The sequence below is a fragment of the Colossoma macropomum genome, unplaced genomic scaffold (assembly GCF_904425465.1).
Source record: "Colossoma macropomum unplaced genomic scaffold, Colossoma_macropomum, whole genome shotgun sequence".
NCBI classification, from domain to species: Eukaryota; Metazoa; Chordata; class Actinopteri; order Characiformes; family Serrasalmidae; genus Colossoma; species Colossoma macropomum.
In genome coordinates, this window is record NW_023494801.1 from 24,477,825 (window position 1) to 24,502,603 (window position 24,779).

At 38.7% G+C, this 24,779-nt stretch overlaps 1 long non-coding RNA gene across 1 annotated transcript; it reads left to right on the plus strand.

Annotated features, from left to right (window-relative positions):
- The first annotated feature begins 11,271 nt into the window (after positions 1–11,271).
- On the plus strand, positions 11,272–12,914 carry LOC118821512. The gene is made up of 3 exons (XR_005008344.1): positions 11,272–12,114; positions 12,227–12,485; positions 12,571–12,914. It is a non-coding gene; the product is annotated as an uncharacterized LOC118821512 (long non-coding RNA).
- Positions 12,915–24,779: the final 11,865 nt, after the last annotated feature.

Consider the following 24,779-nt stretch of genomic DNA (forward strand, 5'->3'; position numbering starts at 1 on the left):
GTACAGTGTATGTAAGGTGCAGTTATTGAGTGCAAAGTCGGTATCGAGTGCAAAAGTTAAACCAGTTCAGAGTGGGAGGGGGGAAGACGTAGTGAGTGAGGTGTTCACAAACCTGATGACTTGTAGTCCTGGACTTCACATTCCTGTAGCGTCTGCCTGAAGGTAGGAGTGTGAAGAGTCTGTGCTGGGGGTGTGTACTGTCCCTGATGATGTTGTGGGCCCTCCCGATGACCCTGGTGTGATAAATGTCCTGCAGTGAGGGGAAGGCTGCTCCTGAGATGGACTGTGCAGTTTTGATCACACGCTGGAGAGCCTTTCCGTCCTGAGCAGTGCAGTTTCCATACCAGACCGTGATGGAACTGGTAAGGACACTCTCAATCGTACTCCTGTAGAAGGTGCTGAGAATTTTGGCTGGCATGCCAAATTTCCTCAGCCTTATCAGAAAGTACAGTCGCTGCTGGGACGTCCTGATGATGAGGTGTGTGTCGTCAGACCAGGTTAGATCCTCACTGATGTGGATGCCAAGGAATTTGAAGGTTTTCACCCTCTCCACCTCTGTCTCACCTATGTGCAGGGGTGTGTGCAGCTCCCGCTTCCTCCTTGGATCAACAATCATTTCCTTGGTCTTGTCTGCATTCAAGGAACGATTGTTGTCATGACACCAGGCCACCAGCTCAGCCACCTCCTGTCTGGGCAGGCTGCTCTCCATGGGTTTATTCTCTTCAAGGTCCTGCGCACATCCACTGATGTCACAGTGAGCGATGTGTTCTGTGTGCTCTCCTTGGCCATGACGTCTTTCAGTTGGCCAGGGTTGAGGGCCTCGAAGCAAGCATAGAACTCATTCAGCTTATCAGGTAGTGTAGTGTGGCTGGTTGTGACCACCCTGCTCGTCTGTTGGTAGTTGGTGATGTGCTGCACCTTGCCATATGCGCCGGGAGTCCACAGTGGTGTAGTAGCCCTCCAGCTTCAGCCTGTACTGTATGTTGGCCTCTCTGATAGATCTATGCAGGTCATAACTGGACCTTTTGTAGTCTTCAGCGTTGCCTGAGAGAAATGCAGCATGGTGAGCATGTAGCATGGACCGAACTTCACTGTTTATCCAGGGTTTCTGGTTGGGGTATTTTCTGCAGCGCTTTGTAGGAACAATGGTTTCGATGCAGCTGCTGATATAGCCCATTACCCCAGAAGCGTAGTCCTGTAGATCAACAGTACAGTCCTCCCTCACAGCAGCAGTTCTGAGCACGTCCCAGTTTGTACTGTCAAAGCAGTCCTGAAGCACTAGTTCAATGTCTTCATTCCACACTTTAATAGTTTTACTCACTGGAAGTGCTTGCTTGAGGAGTTGTCGGTAACACTTTATAATAAGGGTACATGAATTGGCAGTAATTAAGGCATTTACTAATAAATAACTAATCAGAAAGTAATCAGTCATTAATCAGGAACAAATGAATAAGTCATATATTAACAACCACAAGACACAGTGCTCTGGAATATTATGCCTATCAAAGTCAATCTCCATCCTCTCATCATCTTGTCCTTCTTCTTCATCATGTTGTGTAAGCAGCCCTTGTATTTGCCTGTTTATATCTGTCAAGTCTTGAGTTTATTGATTTTGATTTCTTATGTTACCTCGTCTGTTTCTACCCACCTAGTGACTGTTTAGTAAAATTAAAAACTTACACTGACATTGTTTTGCAACTAGTCCTCATTTGTGACAATTGCCATAGTTTTAATTCATCTTTAATAATATGTTAATTAATGTTAATAATATGACGTTTTAACTCCTGAATTGATACACAGTGCCTCATGAGAGAATAGTTTAGCCTACAGTTACCACTGAACTCAGAAATGAGTTGATTATTGGAGTGTCTTTCTCCTGGGGTCATAAGAATCCTGAATTGTATGCACATTTTTGTGCTTTCCCAGTTCTAGTACACCTCATTGAACTCAACTGCTAATTTACAAGCTCCTGTTGTGCTGGTTGAGGTGTGTCAGAGTGAGAAAAATACAAAACTGTGCAGTGTCAATTCTCAATTCACTATAAAGAAAGCAGTCATTACTGATAGCTCATGATGAATTCATAATGTTTGTGCCCCCTAAAGTGATGAACCAGTCACACTTTATTACTCATTAAATACTGATTCTTCATGATGAATTCATAATCTTCGTGCCCCCTAAAGTGATGAACCAATCACACTTTATTGCTCATTAAATACTGATTCTTCATGATGAATTCATAATGTTTGTGCCCCCTAAAGTAAAGTAATGAACAAATCACACTTTATTACTCAATAAATACTGATTCTTCATGATCAATTCATGTTTGTGCTCCCTAAAGTAAAGTGATGAACGAATCACACTTTATTGCTCATTAAATACTGATTCTTCATGATGAATTCATAATGTTTGTGCCCCCTAAAGTAAAGTGATGAACCAGTCACACTTTATTACTCATTAAATACTGATTCTTCATAATGAATTCATGTTTGTGCCCCTGAAAGTGATGAGAGAATCACACTTTATTACTGATTATATACTAATTCTTCACAATGAGTTCACGAGCTAATAAAATAGCAGGGGCTAATCATTTTACTTACCAAAATGACAGTCATTCTTTTGCCCTCTCAAGAACAGTGATGAAGGATAAGTAGCTACAATATGGCTCATATGAAAACATAACATTGACGAAATTCACAGGAATGAAAAAGCATATTTTATTATCATCTTATGACTTCAACACAATACACAGAACTAGAGCATGTGAATATGTCACTGTAACACGGAAAATGAAGAGAAACCAATAAATACTGGTTCTGTAGTTCCACAAACATCTGTAAAACGGACAGAACTGCTGGCTAATTAAAGTCACAAAGATATTCATACCGCAGCGGTGTTTCCAAATAACTCACACAAGCTGAAGATCGAGTCTGTGACTCAGCTTTACTGAAAAACTCAGAAAGGAGTACAAAAGAAAGGGGAGAATATGGCGCTAGGTTAGCGCTCGGCTAAGCACAGTTAGCGCGCCCTCTCGCTGTTTCGGCTCAGTCTGTTTACTACTAGGCCCTGTGAAGCACTGCCACCGCACACAAAGGAATAACAAATGAACCAAGCAGCATAAAATTAACGTGATTTTAACCAGACAGAATAGACGTGCCTGACGCCACATATTACTACTACAATCACACGACGCTCGTGAGAAACACAAACACCTTACTATTAAATCCAAAAAGGTTTACTGCAAATAACTAAGCACCAAACCAAATACTTAAGCTACTTTATAACGAATTTAGAAATAATAGTTCCTGCAAATCCGTTCTGTTTCACCACAGATAACAGCTGCATGTTTTACACCTTAGTCTAAAAAGAGGTGAGTCATAAACATACATACTAGCACTCACAACACTCAGACAACAATACCACGTGTAAATATTATATCTGCGATGTAAATTACATATATAATAAAGTATGCATATGCATAACTCACCTTTAAAAGTACGAAAAATGCGAAATATTGCAAAAAGGCGAGAAGAGAAATACTGATTTTTTTTTTTGTTATTTCAATTATTTTCATTCGCTGCTCTTAAACGTTGTACTAGAGACATTCACTCAAGTCTCTATGGCTGCTTGATATATAGCATTTAAAGCAATTACTGCCATTTATTGGCGAATAAAAATAGCAGTAATTTCCAGCTGCAGAAACAGTTGAAGTGTTACACTGCAAAATGCTGTGTTTCCTTTAATAAAACATTTAGACATAGCAGTTTTTTAAAAAGAATAATAGATGTATAACCGGAAACACATTTTCATTTTCTGAAGGTGGTATTTCTCAGAATAACTATGTCATATATTAAGATAATTCACAGTTTTAATTAAATCAAATGCCTATTTTCAGTAAATAAACTAGTTTACAGTTTATTAAACATACAACAGTTTATGTTTCTGTTGTAATAGTATGACACTGCAGTATGACATAGGTGATCATAAATTGCATGAATAGAACGAAACTAACAGAGCTTCTGGCAGTTCGCCAATGTGTACTAACATTCTTTTTGTATGCTTAATTAACACATGAATTTCTGATAAATTCAGGTGCTGAATAAAGCCTTTATTATCTACATCTTCATTCATTAGTACATGCGTTAGTAATTTCGTCTTTTGGTTGTTAATATATGACTTATTCATTTGTTCCTGATTAATGACTGATTACTTTCTGATTAGTTATTCATTAGTAAATGCCTTAATTACTGCCAGTTCATGTACCCTTATTATAAAGTGTTACCGAGTTGTCTGTATGCTGGGTAGAGGAACATGGAGATGTGGTCGGACTGTCCGAAGTGCGGTCGAGGCACAGCCCTGTAGGCCCCCCTCACGTTGCAGTAGACTTGGTCAAGTATGTTGCTCTCCCTCATCGGAAAGCTCACGTGCTGATTATACTTGGGGAGGACAGTCCTCAGGTTGCAGTGGCTGAAGTCGCCAGCAACAATGAACACGGCGTCCGGGTGCATGGTTTCTTGTTTACTAATGGCGTCATGCAGCAGCCCCAGCGCCGTGGCCGAGTTCGCACCGTGGCGGGATGTAAACAGCCAGAATAAACACAGCGCTGAACTCTCTCGGCAGATAGAAGGGTCTGCACTTCACCATCAGCAGTTCTAAGTCAGCTGAACAGTGTTTTTCAACAGTCTTTACGTCTGAACACCACCTGTTGTTCATGTAGATGCAGACACCGCCGCCTTTGTTCTTCCCCGATGCTGCTGTGCAGTCCCCGCGGTGGACGGAGTGCGTTTCTAACTGGATCGCTGAGTCTGGTGAACCAGTGCTGTCCGAGAGCCAGGTTTCTGTGAGAATAAGAGCACAGCACTCTTTGATCTCATGCTGAGTTGTTATTCTGGTTCTCAGCTCATCCAGCTTGTTTTTGAGGGAGCAAACATTAGCTAGCAACAGGCTAGGTAGCGGTGGCCGTGTAGCCCTAGCCGCTTTGTTCATCGGCTGCGCCACTCACCCGAGGCTTGTGCTGCTGAGCCTTGCCGGCTGGTGCTGGTGGAGTATGAGCGTAAAAAAGTTGAAGTCAGAAATGCTAAAGGTAAGTTCATGACAAACTTTACCGATCTCCAGGAGTGCCTGTCTACTGTAAGTAACATTTCTGTAGGTATACTGTATATTTAAAATAAATACTCAAGTTAAAATAAATAATAAATAGCGTTGGTTGCAGGAGGAACACAGTGGGCGCCATCTTGGATACCTACAACATCTGCTGGTTGCCTTCAAAACATTTGGCCATAGGGAATTCTTTGATAATAGATTAATAATCACTTAAAGCTGGAGCAGTCAATTTCACACCACACAGTAGCTACAAAAACAATATTCCAGAACAATATTTTGCTAAGCCATATAGTGGTGAAGAATAAATTAGACTTGAACTACAAATACCATGGTTCAGTGCAGGCACCGTTTCATGGCTATGTGCTAGTGATGTCATTTGCACAACCGACTTTGTAGTCTTTTTTGGGAAAACGCTCATAAAAGCTGTAGCTCTGTCTTATCCCACCTTATTTTCTTATTCCTCAAATCACTGTTTAGCAACCATCGTTATCTGCCATTAACGTTACCTCAGTCAAATTTTCAGTCTGTGGACATACACTTTTTCATGCAAAGCTACTTATATGTTCAAAAGAAGTATTTGAGAACACTTGGTTGCCTGTTGTTTGATACTCCAAAGCCAAAAAACATTTTTAAACAGAATAGCGCTCCTGGACCTGCAGTCTGTCTACAGCAAGCAGGTCTGGACCAAAGCCAGGAAGAGAATGACCTCAGCCAGGAAGTGAATGACCTCAGCCAGCATAACAATGGACTTTTCTCTCTGTCGCAGTCAGGGAAACACTTCCACTTTCTGAAGGCCAACACAGATAGAAAGGGGAGGGGCCTCTTCCCACAGGCCATTCTGGCCTTCAGCCAGAACAACAACTAAGACAATTTATACATATATACACATAACTAGACTACTGCACTACTTTTTAATTTTATAATGATTTTCTAAATGAAAATGTGAAACTTTTTTCCCCACTCAAACCAAAAATAGTATCAGTTAATTAAAAATGGATTAAAAGCTGTTTGAGAGAAAGTAAACCAATTAGTTTCTCTTCAGACTGATCAGACCAATTAGTAATTATACTCTCAAATTACTTCTTTATGATATGCTATGTAATAAAATTTGAATACATAATTATAACTCGTGTGAGTATTGTGTTTTTGTTCTCCATCATAAGTGTGATAGCATGTTCTGAGTTTAATGGTGCTGCAAATCTGCTTTCCCATGTGGCTCAATTTTATGTTCATCAGCCAGTGAGATTGACACTGAACTCTTGTTTCATTAGGGAAGGGGGCCACTCCATCCTCATTCCTGTTGTGATGGATACAGTTTTTGGTTTAGCATTGTCTTGCTGAAATATGCAAGGCCCTACCCTGAAAGAGACATTGTCTTGATAGGAGCATATGTGGTTCTAAAACCTCTATATTCTGTTTAGCATTGACAGCGCCTTTCCAGATGTGTAAGCTGCCCACGCGATAGGCACTAATGCGACCCCATACCATCAGAGATGCAGGCTTTTGAACCATGTGCTGGATAGTCCCTCTCCTCGAGTCCGCAAAAAGAATTTCAAATTTAGATTCATTGGACCACAGAACAGTTTTCCATTTTGACTCAATGCCTTTTAAATGAGCTTTGGATCGTGTTGACATATGGCTTCTTCTTTGCATGATACAGCTTTAACTTCTATTTGTGGATTGCATGGGGAACTGTGTTCACAGACAATGATCTCTGGAAGTGTTCCTGAGCCCATGTAGTGATTGCCAGTTTTTAATGCAGTGCCGCCTGAAGGCCCAAAGATCATGAGCATCCAATATTGACTGTCGGCCTTGTTCCTTGCGTACAGGGATTTCTCCAGATTCTCTGAATCTTTTGATAATATAATGTACTGTAGATGGTATCTGCTTTTCACAGATTGGTGAACCTCTGTCCATCTTTGCTTCTGAGAGACTCTGCCTCTCTAAAATGCTCTTGTTATACCCATTCATGTGAGTTAGTTGCAAATTGCTTCTCCAGCTGTTTTTTTATTAGTACCACTACTTTTCCAGCCTTTTGTTGCCCTTGTCCCAACTTTTTTGAGATGCTTTGCTGCCATCAAGCCCTAAATGAGTTAATATTTTTCATGAAATGTTCAAATGTCTCACTTATGATATGTGTTTTATGTTCTATTGTGAATAAAATATGGGTCTATGAGATTTGCAAATCATTGCATTCTGTTTTCATTTACATTTATTTACATTTTACACAGCTTCCTATTTTTTTTTGGAATTGGGGTTGTAATCATTTTATCCCTAATTTATTCTGCTGTTAGCCTAAGATGACCACTTTTGAAATAACAACGAGCCGAAGATCAAATTACTGTCTACGTTACCTAGTGCCTAGGGTGGGGTGCACTGGTGGTATGAAGCCACATTCACTGGCAGTATTCACAATCTCTTCCACCCCAGCCTTTCCACAAGATTGCAATGCTTCCTGCAGGACTAAATCAATAAAATATTTCACTGTACTGCACTTTTTGTAGCTGGAGTATAAATCTGCTTAAGAAGCTGGGACACTGTTAAGTTCTGGGATGATGAAGTTTGATTTGTTTTCTGTGAGTGCTGTTACTGTGCTGTGGCCAAACAAAACCTGCCATTATTTTCTAAACCCGCCAATAACTGCTTAGCAAGTGACTTTGACTTCTTAAGATGTTCAGGTATGCAGCACACAGGCTATGGGCTAACATATAACATCGCTATGGTAAAAATGATTTTATGAGTTTATGAGCATAATTTACAGATCAATGTAAAATTAAAGATATTAATGTAAAATGTAGGTAAGTCCAGAAAGGCCATGAGTTGTTGCTATAATTTTCTGGATTGTTATCTTTATATAACACTTATATAATTGTTATATTGTTATCTTTATACTAACACTTTATATAAGATAGTTAACTCATTATCTCAAAATAACAATCTAACAATCCATTATCCATTTTTTTTATTTGGAACACTCACAACGTTGCTAGCTAAGTCATCATGCTTTAGTCTAGTTCTAGTAACTATTCAGTTTGGGTTACAGGCTCCATAGTCGGCTATACTAGTGAATAGATGAGAAATTAAAGCTGTATTTTTTTACACATAACACACTACAACTGACATGAAAACATTCCCTGTTAAGCAGCATATTGATGGTATAGTGTTATGTAGCTAACATTATTAATAAATCATAAGGTACATTAGACTGTATTTTCTCTCATTAACTGTATGAGTAGCTGCCTTTCCTGTTAACTGGGGTTTGGTACAGACAATATTTTATAACATGTTAATGTTAGAGAGTGTTGTTTATTTAGTGGCGATGGTGTTTAGATGTTGTGAAGAAAAACTCAGCCCATACTGAGTTGCTAGCAAAAGATTTATTACATAGTAAAACAGCATCATATCAAGCACTATAGAGCACCTGAGAGAGGATCCGTGCCAATTCTAAATGTCCTCCCCCGAACAGACTGACCAACAGCATATATATATGGTTCTTGTTGCTGAAACAGGAGACAGAGCATATGGTTCTTTTTAACATGACCTCATCTATTTGAACCTAAGAGACCAAGGGCCCCCAACTCACATTCCTAGCCCCTGCACAAACAGAGCACACAGGGAACTCCTAGATACTTGGAACTTCAGACATCAGCTTATACTCAATGTTAAGAGTGTTATTGCCTTCTTCTATAAAACTACTTTTCTAAATACACCTCAAGAGAGAGACAAGTAAATTAAATAAAATCAATTAGAAACTATCACTTGAGTTAGTTTAGGTTTCAATATGTATTTTCAGCTGAGAATAAACTATAATAAATAGTTAAATTTATGACTGTGGCTGCTCAGGCTAATTAACTCCTTGTTTATTTAATACTGTACAGCTGTCATCATCTTCCTCGTTGGCCAAGCGCTGTCTGGGTGGTAAGTTAGTCAGCTGAGGATTCCACCTCACTTGCATGTGAGTGAACTGTAATTTTATTAGCAAGTCCACGGCCGTGCATGCTGTGCAGAGTGAGTTCGCACGGACGTGTTGCCTGATTAGCAAGCATTATTGTCACGTTAGCATCCTCTGGCGGTGAGACGTTTACTTCCTCTCAGACTGCTTTTCACCCACTTTTTTCACTGTTTTCCAATATGACCTTGTAGCCAAGAACTACGAAACATTTTAAAAGCCCTGGTATGTAAAGGCCGGTCTACAGTCCAGGCGACAGGTGTCACTCGACAAAAAACTGTGGTTGACAGATGTCGCAGCGCTTTCGGCTTTCAAAGTCCTGCTCCAGTGACAAAATGTCGGAATATAACATCATCTGTAGTTTCTATGAAAACTTGTGACGATGCAGCTATGAAACAGCAGTGAAATCCCGCAGAACAGTCTAAAAACAGCTGCTACAGTGAAACTGCATTAACAATAGAGTTTTAAGCTGCTAAATCCCTATACAGCAACCACAAATACTACGCGTATTGCCATATAGCAACCACAAATATATGGCATGCAACTGGCGCCAAAACGCCTAATGACCAATCGCCTGCAGGCGTAAAAATAGCACGTCCACACGTAAAAAAATGCAAGTGTACGCATAAAAAAATTGTGTTTACACGTCTTGACATCTTACATTCAATCAGTAAATCTGTATATGAACATATCTGCATTTTAACAAGGGAGCGTGGCAACACCTGACGAAATGCAAGGTATGGTATTCCATATTCATGAGGTTCCTACGTGTGTTACAACGTGGTGTATAGGTCCTGTGACATACCCGTCTACGAGGTGATACATAATCTGCATGTGATAATAAGTAGGGGTTTTGTAACTCAAACGTTATAATCATGTGATCATGATGTATTAAATTCCCAATGTGTGCAGGTGTGCTCCTGTAATCCTGAAAAATATTTTTCTCATTCAATTTTATTATATATTTTACTTCTGAAATTCAATGTGTGGTCTTTTCTTTTTCATAGAAATTATTAATGGGTGTTTTTCCTAAATGTTTCTCTCAAACACGCTATAGTAAATTACCCAAAAATAGAAATCTGGGTCAGACAGTAAGTCAAGTGGAAAGTCTGTGCCCTGTTTAATGAGAGAAGAATGGGAAAGAGGCACTTTGAGGAGGTTTCTGACTGCACACCGTGAGGGCAGGATGGGGGGCTTGCTATTCTCAGTTACTGAACAAAATGTATACGGTTCTGTGCTTTTTTGTCTGGGAATGCAGTATTGAGAGACACATACTTGCAACTTGTCACTTTGTCTGTGAATCCATCCATGAGCAGTGCAGCATGATTCTCACATCCTCCTGAAGTACACAATCATTTCTTAAGTTTTTCTGCATTAGGAAACAGATTCTTTAGCACAGATTCTTTAGAACACAGCCTTGTATCTCATAATTTTTGATGTCCTGAAAAAAATCTGAAATAACCCCATAGAACCCATTAAGTGGTTGGTTCGTGTTGGTTTTGTAATGTGTTTTGGCACAAATACACAAAATACATGCACTGTTTGCCAGCATATTTGGTTATTGAGTGTGAGTAAAAGGCTAAAGAATTTTACTTCAGCATTATCATTGCTGTAGAAGGTATGAATTCCACCACAATTCCAACTTTTAATTTCAGTGAGTGTGATAAAACACTGTTCAAAATTGAGAAAAACTGGTAGAAAAAATATTTAGAATGCAGAACCTTTGATAATAAGCATGTGATTCCACTTATTATCCACTTACAATCATGTAAAGTTCAATCACATTTTCCCAGTTTGTGCACGAAGGCTCGCAAGACTTGCTCCTATCAGAAAATATCGCTATCTAGAGGCGACACATTGCACTTCAGCTTTTTGAGGAGGACGCAAGTAAGAAACATCAAATTTTGCTGCCTGTAGATGTCAGTATTTAACTTCTACACGAGTAAAATCTTCATGGCCTTCAGACGGCAGTACCTCTGTACACGTAAAAAGATTGCATCTGTACATGTAAAGAAATTACGTCTTTATCTGTTAACACTTGGTTTTTTTAACGTGTGCAGATGATTGGTCATTAGGCGTTTTGGCACAAAATGCATAGCATACTAATAGTATGCGTGTCATTCAGTTATGAGTTCTTTCTCCGTCAAGCAGGGTTACCAGATTTGCTGTTTTCCCAAAAAATCCGGTTAGTCTGAAAGTGCAGTGCTGGTGGAAATTACACTGTCGCGGGGTGCATTTTCTGCTTGGACCTTTTTTTGTAAGTAATTGCAGTCGCTGAAGAAGGTTTGAAAATGAAAACAAGTCATCTTATAAATGTATATTGATCCTGGTTCTGAAAAGCTGGCAACCTGTTCCGTTTCTGACAGCAGCGGAGCAGCGAGAAAGTAAACAGCCGCCCACCATAGTAGTATATATCATACACGTTCTGTCAAACGAGTGATTTATGACACCCCCCCCCCAGAGTGATTTATGACTCCCCCTGTGATTGACAGATCAGTTTTGATTGACAAGTCAGCTGGGTTTTTACGACACCCACACAACCCCCAGGATTTATGACATAATTGTTCAGGTGTCAGTGTGCTGCCTTTGGTGGGGTCACTTCCCCCACCCCATGCTGTGTGAGCAATTAATGGTATGACTATGTGTCTTCTGCTATGTGTTAAAGATGTCTGGGGGCTTTCGCTAAGTTGTTTGATGTTAGAAAGTTTCCTGTATCAACAGACTAAACAGCTGCAAACAGTGATAGTGATTCTGTTTTTACGCCTATTAGTGTGGACCAATCAAACACAAAGGATTGGAATAGGCTATAGCAGGGGCGGGTCTTGAGAAAATGGTGTATTTAGTTGGTTCGCAAGCGCCGTGCATTAACCTATTCAACCTTCGATTTGGAAGCAACATGCCAGCATTCTTGGTAAATGTGTGTTCTACAGACTTTACCTGAATTTCTGTTGTAAGTAATTCAATAGTGTTTCAACTTTTTGCTTAACAGGTTTTTCTCAGTCTAGGTGCATCTGAGTTTGAAACAATCCTTGCTATTAGAAGTATTGAAAGGTTGTCTCAACTTGGTAAGTTTTTGTCATGGCTTTTTATTATTTATTTCATTATTTGTAGTTGCTGATGTTCATCAAAAATAATTATTTTCTGTAGTAGGTCTGACCCGTTTGATTGAAACAACAGGTCTCTTAACACCGCCGGGATTTGACGCTGTACCAAGTACCACAGGGTTCAGCCACAGACAACAACAGGTCCAGATCGCCAACGTTTAAGCCCTTTTTGACAAGCAGGCCCGGGGAACCACTGCAGGGCCGATGCAGACCAAGTGTTAACGATAAGCCTGTTTCACACGGAAAGCATCCAATGAGATGCTCGAGTGCAAATGACAAGTCCATTTCACATGGAAAACGCCTTAGATTTGATGATAGATCCAAATCTGTAGGTAAGAAAAATAAGTGGCTTCTATTCACAATGTTGTATTAACATTAGCGGTTGTGTGTAAATGTTTTTTCTTAAACTGTTTACAGATTTGTACACCAGTGGCCGTTCGGCGTATGTTGATGTGGGGGTATCTGGAGCGGCTGGGGATGGCTTAAGACCGAATCAGGAGCACGAACGTCGGGTAAGCAGCACTTACCATTCTAATGATATCAATGAGCTTAGAACGTTGGTGAGGCAACAGTCTCAAGAGATCACTAAAATTATCATTGAACTGCGCAGACAAGATGCTATCGGGCGTAGATGTAATATTGCTATTCAGAAACTAAACCTACATAATGAGAAAATAGTACAAGAAAATCGTACACTGTACAAACAAATATCAAAGCATACACAGATGATACAGGCTATGCCTGAAGTTCATGATGCACATTTTAAATCTTTAACAAATGCGATGTTTAAACTGAACAGGGTTTTACAGTCAAAACTTTCACCAAATTTGCCTATTGCAGGGCCATCCACAAAGTAGTTATTGTATGGCATTTTGTTATACTTTTGTTTTTTACACGTATTCCTGTTGTTTATATATTAAATGAACCACCTCATCAGTACAACTTAAATTACTGTTTTAAATAATTAGTAGTAAAAACAATTTTTTTTGTTGTATCTAAAAAAAAAGGGGGTCTAAAAGGGGTCTGAAAGGTGTCAGGGGTCTGACAACAATCCGTGTGTTAGCAACACAAATGATGCGTGGGAACATATGTCTGTAAGTGATCCATTGCGATGTTTAAATGACGAGTATGATGCAGTTATTAATACTGGAAGTAATAATCTGCAAGACACAGACACTCAACACGACACAAATATTAATGGTTATATTGCAACTGGTGGTTTACAAACCACATTGGATAAATGGCTGTCAAATAGAAATGACACAATACAGAAGCCACCAACAACACATCATGGATGTAATGATAATTACAGGTGGTCGACAGATTTATGTGTGATAGTGCTGTAAGCGATGCTTGGGAGTAGTCATCTATTAGTGAATGACTGCAATGCTTAAATGATGTGTATGAATCAGCTCTAACTTTCTTAGAAAACCCAGGACAAAATAACACACAACACAGAAACACAGAACAGACAGGGACTGGCTTGCAGACACATAGATTCCCTACACTTGATCCAACAGCTCCTAACTTTGGTTTATCTGACAGTGACATAGCAGTGTTGATGAGAAATTGTGTTGTTGTAGATGGTTATAGCGTGGTGCCGAGAAGTAGGTTTAACAGTGTTATGCTACACAGGACATTGAATTTACATGATGCCCCATCCACAGACATGGCCTCATACACAGCCTAGGTACACAATATGCTATCAGACATTGTATTGTTCTCCAGGGTGTTGGCCGGTGATGGTAGAGTTATCGATATTACCCTAAGAGGTGGTAGTTTAACATCTGATGTAAATGCCATGTTGTCTTTAAGAGATGGTTACAGCGTTGACAGATTTTCAGACGCTGTTGAAAGGGTTATGCAGAGTAACAAGCACATTAAAACAGACAATAGTTTGGTGTTGACTGTCTCAATAGCTATGGGTAAAAATGGTGGTGTTTCAGCGTAAGGTGCGCAACCTTACACACAACCAGGTAATCGATAGGAACAGACTGAATCTTTTCTGCCCAACAAACATCTCAAATAACCTGTGTTTTGCAATCTGCCTTGCTCATTTTCTGAACCCACACGTTCCACATAACACATTAGAAACCATAGCTGAACAGATACAGACAAACGCTGGCTACACACGTGAGCATAGAGTCGGGTTTAGTGACATTGGTCATATAAGTTTAGTGTTAAAATAGTTGGGTTCTACAAGAGCAAGTAGTTTAGAGAAGTACCAAAAGAAAGACAAACCACATGCCAAGACCGTGTTTCTGTATCTCCACGACGGCCATTATTACTTGGTAAAAAACGTGAAAGCATTCATGGGTGTGCCATATTTTTATGAGTTTTGTTATAAGGGATACACAAGTGCCGGGGATCATAGCTGTAAATACATCTGTGATATGTGTCAAGATGCGTTGTGTGTGTACTGTGCGTACTGTGATGACTGTTCACGTTACTGCAAGTCTGACTACTGTTATGATCAACATAAGAAACAGAAACAACAGCCTACCAAAGGAGTAATAGCATCCCCATGCGATCTAACCAAGTATTGTAAAAAATGTGGACGTTGTTATCATGTTATTTTAACAAAACCAAAACCCCACAAGTGTGTGTCAGGGCATTGTGTTCATTGCGGTGAAGAATTAACATCAGATACAACGCATGAATGTTACATACAACTGATCAAATTAAAAGAACCCAGCAATTCATACATCTTTTTTGACTTTGAGACTCGATTTGAAAACGGCAAGCACAACGCTAATTTTGTCTGTGCCATTATGCTTGATGGTAGAGAGTTCACAGCAGAAGGGTCTGACTGTGTAGAACAACACATCAAAGAGTTTAGCCACCCCAAATATATGGGTTACACATGGTTAGCACACAATGCAGCAGGTTTTGACAATTTCTTACTACTGGAATATTTTTCTAAAGTGGGCATTGCTATCAAAATCACTATGATGGAATGTAGACTAATCTCCATATATAACGAAACGTATAAACAACGTTACATAGACTCATACTCGTTCATTCCAATGCGTTTGGCTAATACGACGTCAGCCTTAAATCTAACATGCTCAGAGAAAGGGTATTTTCTGCACAAATTTAATTTGAAGCAAAGTGAAAACTATGTGGGTCCATACCCTGACAAAAGTTTTTACAGCTTTGACACAATGAATGACAAAGACAGAAAACAGTTGGTACGACAAGTTGGAAGACAAGTGGTACAGCACAGACTGTGGTGGTGTGTTCGACTTCTAAAAGGAGTTGTATGTTTATGGCAGGAATGATGTTGTTTTACTATGTGAAGCATGTATTAAGTATCGTGACAAGTTCATTCAGTGTACAAAGTTAGACCCGTTTAATTATACAACATTAGCATCATGTTGCATGGCTGTGTACAAGACACATTTTCTACACACTAGTGCTGACACACAACAATGCATACATTAACCAACACAAGACGTTCTCTAATGTGTCTGTTGAATGGCTTGAGTATGGTAAGCGTACAAGAGATGTTGATGTGCACCACGCCCTAACTCATGGAGCAGTGAAGTTTGGTGTGTATTATGTAGATGGGTATTATGAAAAAGATGGTGTACGAAAAGCCCTAGAATTTAACGGTTGCATGCATCATGGCCATGAATGTCGTTACAGTCCAAACCAGCACCATCCGATGTCAAAGGTATTGTATGGCGAAAACAGTTCGACACCAAGGTAGAGATACTTGTTCGAACATATGGTCTAGATGTGGAAGTGATGTGGGAATGTGAGTGGGCAAATGCTAAGAAGAGCGATTTAGGTGTTGCGGCATTCATGTCTAAGGCTAAACCAAGAGATGCACTCTTTGCTGGTAGAACCAACGTGTATAAATTGTGTTACAAAGCAAAGGAAGGTGAGAAAATCAGATATTTGGACTTCACTAGTTTGTACCCATTCTGTCAGGCTAGGAAGAAATACCCTGTAGGCCACCCTCAAATATTTTTCAAATATTTTCGACCTCTTGAGGAGTACTATGCTCTAGTCAAGGCAACCTTACATCCACCAAGAAAACTCCTACACCCTGTTTTACTGTACCGCTGTAATGGCAAGTTAATGTTCCCACTGTGTCGTACTTGTACCAAGCAGGAAAACCAGTTCTAAATGTGTATGCATAGTGATGAATATAGATCCATTACAGGGGCTTGGGTCAGTATTGAACTGATGAAGGCTATTGAGAAAGGGTATGTGGTGGCAACAATCCATGAGGTGTGGCATTTTCCAGACAGTTTAGAGATGTTGTTATGCGAGTATTTAAAGACCTTTTTACAGTACAAGCAGGAAGCCAGAGGTTATCCAACACACGTTGTCACAGAGGAAGAGAGGGCCGAATACATCAGGGATTATTTTGAAAAGGAAAAGATTCAACTGAATCCTGACAAGATATCTTAACCCAGCATGTCAGTCTATTAACAAATTGTTGTTAAACAGCTTGTGGGGTCGTTTTTCAATGAGGGAAAACTTGCCTGTGTCTGAGCTGTTGACTGACCCTGAACAGTTTTCACAACACATCTTTGGTGATGGATATGATGTTAAACACTTTTCATTTGTATCCGATACTACAGCACTGATTCAGTGGTGCTATTCCGCCGGAGACAGTTGCCCAACACGTGACATTAATGTATTTCTTGGTGCTTTAACAACAGTGCACGCTTTTTTAGAACTGAACAATCTAATGGATAGATTAGGTGACAGACTGTTGTACAGTGACACTGACAGTGTTATTTTTGTTTCTCATGAAAGTAATTGGGAACCCCCTCTGGGGCCCTACACATACTGGCTCGTGCAGGCGGCATAGTGAGAAATATAAAGAACCTCACACTGAAAAACAAGTCAGTGGTGAAGCGCTTTAAAGTTGTATACAAGCGGGTCCTGTTGTCTGATTTTTCAACACTTCCTTATGGGTACTAAAGACGTCCATGACAATGGCGGGGTACGAGAGGTTGATGTGGACCATCAAATTCTGGAAAAACATTTTTGGTAAAACAGTTGATTGAACGTGCTGATGAGTTGGTTTCAAAGAAAATAGAAAACATAGTATACATTTATGACTGTTGGCAACCCCTTTATGATGAAATGTTAAAAATAAGAAATATTAATTTTGTTCAAGGGATACCAACAACGCTAAATGACAGCACACTTCTACCACTTAACAGAAATAATTAGCTAATTATTGATGATGTTATGAAAGATGCTAGCAATAACACTGAGGTAGAAAAGGTATTTACTCAGTATGTACACGTCAAAATTTAAGTGTCATTTACCTAATACAAAATTAGTTTTTTCAAGGAAAAAATTGTTTGAGCACAAATTATTTTATATTATTTAACAGTCCTAGAGACAGCAATCAGGTCAGTGTATAGGTAGACAGATGTACCCTGGTAATACAAAGTTTTTCAAGGAGTGTTTTCAAAATGCTGTAAGTAAACCATTCGGTCATCTCATGATTGATTATAAAGCAAAGACTCTTGAAAACTGTCGTCTTAGAATAAATCTGCTTTCAAACTGTCCTGTTGTTTACATTCAGAAAAAACGCAGATAGATCAGTATGTCTGACAGACTACATAGAAATCTACCATTTTTATTTAAAGCTAAACCAGCGCAGAGATGTGTTATTTTACAAACGGCGTCTAATGAACTTATTTTAATTCTGTGTGAATTAGCTCTTAACGTACGTAATGGTACCAACACAATATCGTATGTTAAAGAAGAAGAAGTCTGAAATTAATTTTTTTGCTGATAAAAAGATTGGTGTTTCACAATAAAAGAAAGTAATTAATCAGAAAGGGGCTTTCTTCTACCGTTATTAAGTATTGCATTACCGTTTATAACAAGTTTGATATCAAAACAAATAAACTGAAGTGATGGAGTACGCTGAAAAAAATTTTTTGGTACCACAACACCAGCGAGAACACATGGGGGGCTATCAGACAAATTGTAGAAAATGACTTGGACATGTCTATTCGAAATATTTTGGGCATCATTGATCTTGACATCCATGAGAAGGCCAAGCTTTACGCTGCTGTTTTGCAAAGATATTTAACCATTGCTAAGCTAAACAGGGTGATATGGAGACCAACACATTAACATTGTCCATACCACCCACAGATAATGATGATAAGAAAACAAATATTATTGATCAAACTGATGACAAAGACTATGTAATCGATGATATTCTTAGAAATGTACCCTCACGAAGCAGGAGGAATGTTACGTACATTTCAAATGACGTGTCTTCTTGGAATGAATCAGGAGAATTTGTCTTAAACGGCCGCGCTGTCCCAGGGTCGCATATACCAACAAAAGACATTTTGCAAACACCGGTTAAGAGTGTTGAAACCCCCATGCTAAATGGTTAAATTCTAATGTAGGATTTGCTTGGTTTATATATATATATATATATATAGATATATATATATATATATATATATATACTATGTGTACAGATGTTAAATACCATTGTATTACATATTGTAAATAAATGACTCAAAGTCGAAATTGTTTTGTCTGTTTTTATTTTATCAGTAGCTACATTACACAGGCACAAATTGCACAATAAACATCTGTCCTGTTTGAACATGCTGGACACATTTAAATAATTTATTCTTACAAATACACAGATACAAATTTTTCACAAATGTTGAAACCCTATTGTCGTTTTTTATTAAATCAAAACTAGATTTAGACATTACATCTTTGTAACTCGACCCTTTAGACATGTGGTGTAGAATAAACACACAGTGTTGACCACAAGTGGTTAATGTAAAATCTTGTATTTGCCTGGTTGAGTACCGTTGTGCTATGCATGATGATTTGAGAAAGTCGCTAATCATTTTTGGAAATGTCATAGTCTGGACCGTTTCCAAAACTGTCAAAAAAACAACCAACACGATCTTCACTTATGTAGACTGCTAGCTAGTGTTCACCAGGTAGATCAGATGTGTATGTATTAATAATCATTGTTGATGTAACTGATCAAATTCACGTACAGCAAAGCCAGAATGGAATTCGGGTTGATGTGGTTTAACTGGATATTGTTGTCCATCTACATAGACAGCAAGAAACTCTAAATCATAATGTTTGAATGCAAAAGGATTTTTATTGTATGCACCCGTGAAAGCATCGTTGTCAACCATCGCTATTATCATGGACTTTGGTAGAGTTTGCAAGAACAAATTTTCTTGGTTAGAAACACGTGTTTTTCTTGATAGCTGTTTGTGTTAAAGGTACTGTAAACAAGTCCAATTCTGATTTAATACATTCTTCAGACATGCGGTGAAGCAGAGCCATGATCAGAAAATAGTATTTACAGTCTTTCTACAGGATGGTCATGTGGTCTGTTTCCTCTTTCTGTTACTTTTTGAAACTATGTGTTTTCGGCTCACACTTGGTTTTCTTAGCAGGTCAACCATGCCTCTTACCAGGGGGTTGTTTCACAGATTTTTGAGCCATCACCAACATACCTGACCCATACTGATAGTTTTGCATTGCTCAGACCATTGCTGACTATATCACTTACAATGTTTTTAGAAGCTGTTTTTAGATGTGGTTTGGCTATACTAAACCCCCTCTTGAACAGAGGTATAGCCATTCTGAATACATTTTTAAAATCCCACCAAATCCAGCTCCATACATTGCAGGGCTGCCTGCATAGCCAGGCATGATACCACCTGCTTGATTTTGGTAGTAAGAGACATAGTGTTCTGGGTCCATGGTATGCATGTTGAAAGATTCCATTTAAAACCTGACTGGATGTTTTACAAGCCTAAAGTGTAGTTTTGCAATCACTTTCCCATGGGAAAAATTGACGTGCTGGTTCTGATCAGTTTTCACTTCTATAGCAATGTTGTTAATGTGTGTCTTAGTTGTTGACACGTAGTGTGGCTTGTTGTACCTAACAGTGACAACATCATTGTTGTTCCCTGATATATGTACACACCGTAACAGGGGTACAAAGCTGTCTCCTACTGTTTGGTAATCAATGATGTCAGTGTAAACATAAAATGAGGTAGAAACCCCCATAGGTGTGGGTGTGGTGCCTGAAAGGCACCCCCCTCACCTATTTTAACTGCAGACTCTAGCATCACCCCTGGTTTTAGTCCTAAAATAATGGCTAGCTTTCCATCAAATATTAATTGTATACCAGGTCTCATCTTAATATGAACCTTGTGTTGTATTTGGTCATAACCAAGAAGTACTGAATGTGGCGCTAGATGAAAATTTATCTCATCAATCAACATGGGTATGTTGTTATAATAGCCGGTAGGTAGGGGTTTGGGGGGATCATAAATCACTTGTTTGACAGAAGGAGTACAATATATACTACTCACCGTAACCACGGCAATAGTGCAGAACACAGAGCTTTGGATTTCTGTCCAGAGTGTGCGACAACGTCTGCGTCCTTTCCGATTTTTTTATGTGTGCCATAAGGTCTGCGACACCAGACATAAATTGTAGTTTTTACATCATTTTTTGTCAAGCGGCACTTGTTGCTTAGACTGTAAATTGGCCTGAATAAAATTGGCATTTAAATTCTTCATATTAGTATTAACATATTAGTATTAGGAACTGCATTTTGTAATTATAGGCCGAAAACTATTTCACATGAGTACATTTTTTGTTCTGCATAGGGTGGAAAAACAATTTCATTAAATTAATTTTACCATTTAGTTACCCTTTGTATTGACTATCACATGATGCATAGGGCCATCTCACTTTCACATGCCACTGTCTTTTATTATTAATCATTGCTAGTAAACAAACAATAAAACTATACATGTAAATAGACCAGGGACCACATATACACATATCATGAAAAAAACCTTCTAAAGTATAGTGTCAATAAGTCTTGTAAGACCACAAAAGACAAGAACAAATGCACAGTCCTCATAGCTTTGGGATTTGTTGAGTATCTTTATAGGCATAAAGTTCATTTTGAAATACAGAAAAAAGGCTTAGATCCATTGAGGATGTGGCATTTGGCAAGCAGAAAAATAAGTTTTATCATGTATTTTCCATTATTTTTCTTATCTTCATACCAAAATACCAAATAAAACATTACTGAAGCAAAAGGAGAAGCTGGCAATAAAATAAGAAGGGATAAAAACAAAATGTCTGACCAAAATTTCTCTGTATGAGTGCCACTATCATGTAGGCCATGCCACTGACTGTCACACAACGTTAGGGGACTCAATGCCAGGTGCTACCGTCATGTAGGACCTGTCAAGTAGGATCGGTCATGTCCCACTGTAATGACTGTCACAAAACGCTAGAGGGCTCTAATCACACTGAGAGGTGCCACCATCATGTGGGACCTGTCATGTGTCACTGTAATGATTAATGCCAGGGGGCTCTTATCTCACAGTTATGAGCAACAATCATGTAGGCCAAGCCACAGTAATGACTGTCACATAACACTAGGGGCTCCTATCACACTGTCACATGCCACAGTCATGTAGGCCCATGTAGGCTCTGTCATGTTAGACTGTCACATAATGCCAGGGGGCTCCTATGTCACTGTTCACATGCCACTGTCATGTAGGCTAAGCCACTGTAATGACTGTCACATGATGTGAGGGAGCTCTTTATCACATTGTGACGTGTCACTGTAATGTAGGCTGAGCTACGGTAATGACTATAACATAATATTAGGGGACCTTATCTCACTGTCATGTGCCACTGTCATGCAGGCCCACATAGGCTTTGTCATGCAGGACTGTTGCATAAGATTAGGGAGCTCTTGTCTCACCATGATGTGTCACTGTCATGTAGGCCTAAGCCACTGTAATGACTGTAACATAACACTAGAGGGGGCGTTTATCTTACTGTCACATGCCATTGTCATGTAGGCCGGTTAAGAGACATGTGAAAACGTCACAGTACTCTTACGACTTCAACTGCTGCGCGGTAAATGGCCAGCAAAGTTAAACATTTTCAGCACATCTAATGAACGACTTATTGATGAATAGCTTTTAATTAAGGCATTTGTCAAAAGTCGTGTCATTAGTCACAACTAATGTAAGAGGTAACATCTCTTGTTAACTTACTAACTATGTATCATAACTAGCCAACCTGGCCATAGCCAGGTAGCTAAGCTAGCTAAGTAACATTAGCTAGCAAACACTGCTAGCTAATATCAGTTGTAATATTGAGTTACTGCAAATTTCACTCGATTTATTTTATAATGTGTGGAAAACTATTCTATTTAATAGATAGTCAAAGACAAACATTTCCTGTTTTCTATCAAGATATGTTTACAATTTTACCATAATTGTTCATTTTCACATCATGCCTGAAATTGAGTTACAGCTCATGGTTAGTTAAAGAGGAAATGTCATATCACATGTTTTTTTTTTATTATATCCGTGTAATTCCATAGTTGAGATGTAAACAATCATTCAGAGGGGTTTGATGTGAAATGGTTTGTGAAGAGACTAGTGATAGGAACCAGAATTCACAGTGTCTACATTTTGCTTACTATCCAAAACAACCAGTGAACTGACATGTAAAATAGTAGTAATTCTGAAAGAACAAGTTTTGCTTGAGTACTGTTTTACCTTACAATACCCTGCATGTATCTCTCTGCCATAAAAGTATTTTTTAAAAAATGCATTTTAGGCCAAAACATCATCAGGTTGTAAATATTTGGTATCACAACTTTCTGTGAGGGAGCTTTTAGAAGCATTAAACACTTTAGACTTCGGGGGGCCGTATTACAGAAACTTCCTATCTTTTTGTTTTAACTTAAGGTCTGACAGGTCAAGATAAGATTTTTCACAAATTCATATTAGAAGCAAATCTTTATTTAGTCTTATTAAATCTTTATTTATCTCTTATCTTATAGCTTATCTCAGGTTAAGAAATCTTAACTTACTCGATCAAAGTCGACAATCAACTGTCAAGTCTGTTAAGCCAGGCATACACTGTGTGATTTTAGAAATCTTATAACCGACCATACGCAAACAGCTGAAATATAAATACATAAAGTAATCAAGCTAGTTTGCCGGCAGCTAGCTACCATTACCGATGTACAAAAAAGGTCAAGCAAGGCTAAAGCACGATAAATTGAAAGTTAAGAATATTGTGACAGCGCTTTGTACTGTTTTTCAGAGCGTCGCCGCTTTTTCCAATGACAGGTAACAAAAATGATTTTGAAACCAACCCCTTTGTGTAACAGTAAATTAATTGTGTAAGTAAAACCAGTACTGTATTATTAAGCATGGATGATGTAAAACAAAGAATTCTAAAAGTAATCTCTTACCTTCACCAGGAGATGCAGATTTGCTGGAGCTTCACGCCCAGTGGCATGTGGTGATGTCATAGTATGAACTTTGTGATTGGTTGAACAAATTCAATTTAAACACCTCCCCTGTTGGCCCAGGGCCACATCTTACTCTGCAATATCAGGACGACTGTTAGGGGTTGGCGATATGGCAAAATATCACAATACTTCAAGACATTTTCATGATACATGATATGCATCAAAATAATTATTTTTTGTAAGATTTAACAACTTGGAACAGACAGAACCTATATAAAATACATAAAAAGAACAACAACAACAATAATACTAATTATTATAATAAAAAATAATAATAAACAACTACAGGTTTTTATTCAATGTTTTACAAACTTCACTAAATCCAATAATAATAAATATTAATAAAATATCATATTTCCCACCCCATTTTTTTTAAGTTTGCACTGGTTTCTACAAGCGTATGCTTTAAAGCTTTGTAGATGCTGTTCATTTTGAATGAATCATTTGCTGACTGAAGGAAAGTTGAAATTCAAGTTTGTCCAACCCATAAACTATCAATGCATTTACATGTACACCAGCGCTTTCATGTTTGGCCTGAATTTATTTTACTTTTTTTGTCCTTGGGAGATCTTTACTTCTAGGAGTCAGCTAAAAGTTTTTAAATTGATTTTTAAATAAACATTTAAACATTATATAAAGTGTTCATTCTTAGATTTTGTGAACTTACTTTTAAATGTTATTGTTCATACATACTTGAACATTTGCATTTGTTCTGGCCCGTTTTTCTGTAGATTTTTAGTGCAGCTGTTTTACCTGGTTTATAGTGTCATTAGTGTTTACCTGGTTACTGGGGAGATTGCCCTTTGACCTGGGTGCAAGCCATCTTTAGAGGAAAAGAAGCACATTAGCTGTGTTCCAAAGCCTATTAGCAAAATTTATCTGGCCCACTTGTGGGCCACATACTTGGTTTAGTTCTGGCCAAGTTCTGGCTGGGTCCCCGGCCCAGATCTGGCCCATATACTGTAAAACAAGAAGAAGTAATGGATGTGGCCCAAATGAGGTCCACATACTATAAAATGAGTACAACTAATGGATGTGGCCCAGCTCTGGCCCATATACTGTAAAGTGAGTAGAACTAACAGATGTGGCCGAGACCTGGCCCACATATTATAAAGTGAGTAGAACCAAGGGATCTGGCCCAGCTCTGGCCCATATACTGTAATGTGTGTAAGTTTAATGACTGTGGTCCAGATCTGACCCGCACATTGTAAAGAGAGCATATTTAAAAGGTGTGGGCCAGATCTGGCTCATATATGGCACACAGTTATGACTGAGA